Raw genomic sequence first — 6329 nt, 5'->3', positions numbered from 1 at the left:
TTTCAAAGCCTAAATGCAAGTGTTAAGAACATAAAGAATAAATTTATTCTTATAGAGATTTGGGAATAGTTCAGTTCAGTGAACTGTTGAGGGACTAGATTGTATCTGGTGGGAGGTGAAATGAGACTGTAATTGGCTTGCTAGAGTCCTAAAAATATACTTGTGTGTGTGCATGTGTGTTGGTGTCATTTTGTGTGTGTGTGTGTGTTGGGACCAGTTCTGGGACCAGCAGAGAGATGAGGAGAAATTTGTCTCAACCACAAATTGGAGACACTTGCTGAAAGTCTGGGGCACATGGATGTTCTGGGAACAGGGCTGGCTCTCTGCTGAGAGGTCCCCAAATGCGAGGGAGAAGTCTATGCCAGATGTACAGCGGGTAGGTAGAAAAATGGTGGAGAAAGTGACTGAGGATACAGTCAGAAGCAGGTGGCTTTCTCAGCTCAGCCAGTCAATCTGCTGGAGAATAGAGGGACCAAGGATGGATGGGAAATTGGCCTTGTGAGTCAAGGTAGTGTCATTGTCAGGGTTTGGGGGAACGGACCCTTGTTACAGTCATGTTTCCTACTGATTTAGTTGACCAGTTCTCTCCTGGTCCAGGTCTACATGACCCTTTTGGCTCATGAAAAAAGATGATCTTCTCTCCTTTCCCGAACATAGTCAACAAGGAGAAACTCACTGTGCTGTCATTTGATTCCAGAACCACGCTACTCTTGGCCCTGGGTTGTGGCCAGGTGGATGTTTCTAGGGAAGGGTTTCCTGTGCTAATCTGCCTTCAGGCCAATGATTTTCTTTTCATTAGCAGGATCCTGACACTGTCAGGAATGAGCAGGAAATAGGGAGTCCCCAGTGTCTAGAAACCACCTGTGTCGGTGCACTAGAACAACCGGCCCAACGCAGCAGGGCCATAGCCCTTCTGGCTTCCTGAACTAAATCATCATAATAATGAACATCATAATTATAGAAGTAATAATAATAATGCTAATTATCAGGACATCTGTTACGCTCTAAGTCCCAGGCACTCTATTATGTTCTGGGGTAGATAGAAGATTGGACACAACCCATAACCCACGTGGGGCTCGCATTCTAAGTAGGAGGGAAGACAACTATTGAATCCTCATTTTACAGATGTGGAAATTGAGGCATATAGAAGATAAGTGACTTGTCCAAGGTCACAAAGCAGGAAAAGGGCAGGGTTAGCATTAGAACCCGGGTCCACCGACTCCCAGGCCTGGCCTCTTTCCACTAGGGAACACAGCTTTACATAAAGTAAGCATTCAGTAAGAACCACTGATGAGTTGATTAACTGAGTGTGGAACTTGCAGTCAGTCAGCAAAGCAGATCTGAGACACTGATTCTCGATTTCCTCACCACACAGATATGCATGTGTATTATACTGACATTATTAACGCACTCATTGATTTACACTTACCTATAAATATCTCAAAGGGATAGAGATATGGGAACATGTATATAAACATACATGTAACATTATTTCCCTATTGAAGAGAGATACATGTATTTGTGTGGGGGGGGGTTTATGGACACTTAAAAAGAGAGAGAATATATTCCTATTTCTTCAAGAGATAATAAGGTAGAATAGCATGAAGTAATACACTTCCAGCCAAATTGAAGATGGACAGAAAGGTAGCCGAGTCCAAAATTCTCTGTGGTCATGGCACGTGGTCCTTCCATAAGTCATGGGAATAGTGGTCCTAGGTTCTAATCATGACTCTTCCTCGTGTCTGCTGAGTGATCTTGGGCAAGTCACTTAACTTCTCTGTACCTCAGCTTCCTCGGTTCTAAAATAGGGATTAGAACTGTAAACCCCATGGCATACATGGACTCTGTCCAGCTGCTTGATTTTATACCTACCCGATTGCTTAGTGCAGTGCCTGGCACATAGAAAGCACTTAACAAACACTATTTATTTTGAGTCAATAAGTGATCACAAATACCAAAGCCATCTAACCATAATATCTTTATTCATTCACTCATTTGTATTTATAAATCATATTTATTGTGCAGAGCACTGTACTAGGCACTTGGAATGTACAGTTTGGCAACAGATAGAGACAATCTCTGCCCAAGAAGGGGCTCACAATCTAAAAGGGTGAGACAGACAGCAAACAAAACAAGTAGTTAGGCATCAATACCATCAATATAGATCAATAAAATCATAGCTAAATACACATCATTAATAAAATAGAGTAATAAATAATATTTAGAAATATATGCAAGTCCCGTGGGGAGGGGAATGGGGTAGAGTAGAGGGAGGGAGTAGGGGAATGGGGAGGGGAGGAGGGGCAGATGGAAAGGGAGAGTTCAGTCTGGGAAAGCCTCCTGGAGAAGGTGAACTCTCAGTAGGCCTTTGAAAAGGGAAAGAGAATCAATTTGGCGGATGTAAGGAGGGAGGACATTCTAGGTTAGTGATAGAATGGGGGCCAGGGGTCGACGGTGGGATGGATGAGAATGAGGCTCAGTAAGGAGGTTAGCAGTGGCAGAGGAGTGGAGTGTACAGGGTGGGCTGTAGGGGGAGAGAAGGGAGGTGAGGTAGGAGGGGGCAAGAGCACGGAGAGCCTCGAAGCCAAGAATGAGGGGCTTTTGCTTCACTGGAGGTTTTTGAGGAGGGGAGTGACATGCCCAGAGCGTTTCTTTGGAAAGATTAATTCATTTAATACTCTTTATCGAGTGCTTACTATGTGCACAGCACTGTACTAAGTGGTTAGAATATACAATTTGGCAACAGAAGCCTGGGCAGCAGAGTGAAGTATAGATTGAAGCGGTGAGAGACAGGAGGTTGGGAGAACCGAAAGGATGCTGATGCAGCAATCCAGTTGGGGTACGATGAGAGATTGTACCAACAAGGTAGAGGTTTGGATGGAGAGGAAAGGGCAGATCATGGCGATGTTGTGAAGGTGAGACCGGGAGGTTTTGGTGAGGATTGGTTGTGTGGGGTGAATGAGAGAGCAGAGTCAAGGATGACACCAAGGTTGCGGGCTTGTGATACAGGAAGGATGGTAGTGTTGTCCACAATGACAGGAATGTCAGGGAGAGGACAGGGTTTGGGAGGGAAGATAAGGAGCTCAGACTTAGATATGCTGAGTTTATTCCAGCACTCCAAGATCACTAGGCTCTCCCCACAGTCATCATGAATTGGGTCTGTGAGGACCAAATTCTCTCTCCTTTGTATAACAAAGTCACTTGAGAGTCCATCTCTCCTGTATTTTCTTCATTTAATTTGTCTTCCCAGCAAAGACATGGCATGGCTGTTCTAAGCACTTGGGAGAGTCCAGTACAATAAGGTCAGTAGACACATTTCCTGCCATAAGGAGCTCGCAGAGGGTATTTTTTGGTGTCTACTGCCTGTCCATCTGCCTGTCCCTGTCTGAGTCACATGTCTTTACCTTGTTCATTCCCTCTCTCACTAGGTAAAACATCATGAAGGTAGCTAGGGAAGTAGAAAAATATAAGAATTACTCAGGACACACAGGCAGACACCTTCGCCTGTTAAATTCTTGGTTGAAATGCTATTCCCACTTGATTTATTGGGGAAAAGGACTATAAAATGGGGGTGAGCTTCCTATTTTCTCTATCCCTTAGACTGTTATTGGTATGTGGGACAGGGACTGTGTCAGATGTGTTTATTTTGCATTTATCTCAATATTTAACATAGTACTTGGTAATACTAAGTGCTACATGCCCAGTCAGTTTCTGTCTCACCCCGTAATGTCAGCCCCTTCTACTTGTCTTTCTTGGTCTTGAGTTCCACTGTGATGAGGTTAGCACTGAGCCACTTCCACTACATAGGCCATGCCAGGTCGCCATGCTGCCACAGCATCCACCTTCCCCTACCTCCTCCTGGTGATATGGGGCCCCTTGTGGGACTGATGCTGCTATGAGGCACCCACAGGTTGTTGCAATAGCTTCTCCTCAATCTGCCTGTTCTCTCCACCTCCTCCATAGTAAACATTTAACAAATGCCCCGGTGTTTTTTATTATTATTATTATTTATGGTCTCCAGTTGTTATGCAGTAATCCAGACTGAATTCAAAATCAGGGAAGCAATCAATCATTTGAATTGATTGAGAGCTTCCTATGTGCAGAGAGCTGTACTAAATTCTTTCGAGAGTACGAAAAAAAAGAGTTGGTAGACATTCTCTATCCGTGTTGAGCTTTCAGTCTACAGGGGGAGACCGATAGTCACTAATATAAATATATACATTACAGATATGTACAAAAGTGCTGGGTTCTGAGGGAGAGAGGAAAAAGAGGAGTAAATCTAAATTGAAGTGTGAAACAGAAGGCAGTGGGAGAAGAAGAAAGGAAGGCTCAGACAGGGAAGGCCTCTTGGAGGAGACGGCCCTTCAATAAAGCTTTGAAGGTGGACAGAGTAACTGTCAGTCAGATAAAAAAGTGAGGGCTTTCCAGGTCAGTGGCAGGACACGAGTGAGAGATTGCAGAGGTATAGATGAGAGCTAGGTAGAGTACATAGGTTGACTCCACTTGGATTTCCATATCAAAGGGGGCTGGCAGATAGTGTGGTCTGAGAGGATTTGATGGTCCTATTCCCCAGAAAATCAGCTAGGAACTCAATGACCTTTCTGTCACAGGTGAGCAACACAAAGGGGCTGATAGTGGCATATCCACTGGCCACAAACATGGTAGTATTGGAGAGGGCAGCATTATTCTTCATGGTTGTCCCTTGAAACAGGGAAAAGACCAGGTCTCCACAGTAGAAGACTACAAAGCAGCTCACCAGCAGCACAATGGTCTGGGTGGCTTGTCTCGTGATATTTTGGGGGCTTGGCTGTGGCTGTGAAGATGCTGAACCTGGTGCCGGTGTCGGAGCAGGAGAAGGACCATGTACCCACTGAAGCAGCTCATGAGCCCCAGGGAGAGGATGTCACGGAGAGCTATGTGGTTGAGAATCAGCCCTGGAGGAGTATGTTTATAGGAACCAAATAACAGTTGGAATCCCTGTTGGTTGTATTGGAAAAGGCAGACACTTGGAACAGAAGGTTGATGTTAATCAGGGAGTTGGGAATCCACAAGATGGCTAACACCGGGAGGATGGCATTTGGGATATGAACCTTGAGCTTGAATAATAATGTTGGTATTTGTTAAGCACTTACTACGTGCCGAGCACTATTCTAAGTGCTGGGGTGGATACAGGGTAATCAGGTTGTCCCATGTGAGGCTCACAGTTAATCCCCATTTTACAGATGAGGTAACTGAGGCACAGAGAAGTTAAGTGACTTGCCCACAGTCACACACCTGACAAGTGGCAGAGCCGGGAGTCAAACCCATGACCTCTGACTCTGAAGCCCATGCTCTTTCCACTTAGCTATGTGGATAGGAGGTGCTAGGACTGATGGTGATGGCCTGGACCATGCTTAGGAGGGAGGTGGTGCAGATGGAGAGACACCGGGTGATGCGGTAGACATAGGTCAAGACCTTACACTCAGCATCATTCTGGACAAGCTGCAGCCCCAACATCCCTGCTGCTATGGCAATCCACCTTGTAAGGAGCATCACAGTGTGGACCAGAGCCAGGTGGATGATGATCAGGTCTGTTGGTTTCGGTTGCGAACCCAGGAGGAATGAAGTGAGGTAGAGTGTGATGAGGAGAGAGTTCCCCAGGATACCTGCGCTGGTCTGGGAGAGGAAACAGACTCCCTGAGCCACATCAATGGCCATCGCTTCCTGAAACTAATTTCTGCACCACCATTGGAAAAATAAAGATAGATCAGAAACATGAGAATTAGTTCCTGGAGATGAAAAGAAAACTTGCAACGGATCCAAAATGAATTGAGTATGTCATTCAGATTGGTAGGGAATGGTCAAGTTTTCACAATCCATTTTGATCAACCTCAAGTTTCAAAAGCCTTTTGAACTTCTCAGCATATTATGCCCACTGCTTAGCTGACATCTACAGACTGAATAGTCAATTCAAAGGATGCCAGCACATGTGTAGGAGAATGACCCTTAACAAGCACTTAGAACAGTGCTCTGCACATAATAAGTGCTCAGTCAATATCATTAATTGATTGACTGATTAACACACACTATGTTGTCTTTCTCCAAGAGGGGCCTAAACTTCATCACAACGCCTCAACCATTTGCAGTTAGGGAAAGGACTGAGCAGTCTTGAGGGGAAAAGTCACAGGTGAATGCCTTTCCAAGTTGGGGTTTCTAGGTTAGGATCCCTGAAGAGTGAGGGTCCCATCCCTGGGGCTTTTTCCTGGATCTCAGAAAAACAAGAGAGGGTGTAATAATAATAATATAAATGTTGGTATTTGTTAAGGGCTTACTATGTGCAGAGCACTGTT

General features: G+C 45.0%; 1 pseudogene; it reads right to left on the bottom strand.

Annotated features, from left to right (window-relative positions):
- Positions 4517–5697, bottom strand: ORNANAV1R-PS4057 (vomeronasal 1 receptor ornAnaV1R-ps4057 pseudogene; annotated as a pseudogene).

The sequence above is a fragment of the Ornithorhynchus anatinus genome, chromosome 8 (genome assembly GCF_004115215.2).
Source record: "Ornithorhynchus anatinus isolate Pmale09 chromosome 8, mOrnAna1.pri.v4, whole genome shotgun sequence".
NCBI lineage: Eukaryota > Metazoa > Chordata > Mammalia > Monotremata > Ornithorhynchidae > Ornithorhynchus > Ornithorhynchus anatinus.
This window is presented reverse-complemented; position numbering and strand designations above follow the sequence as displayed.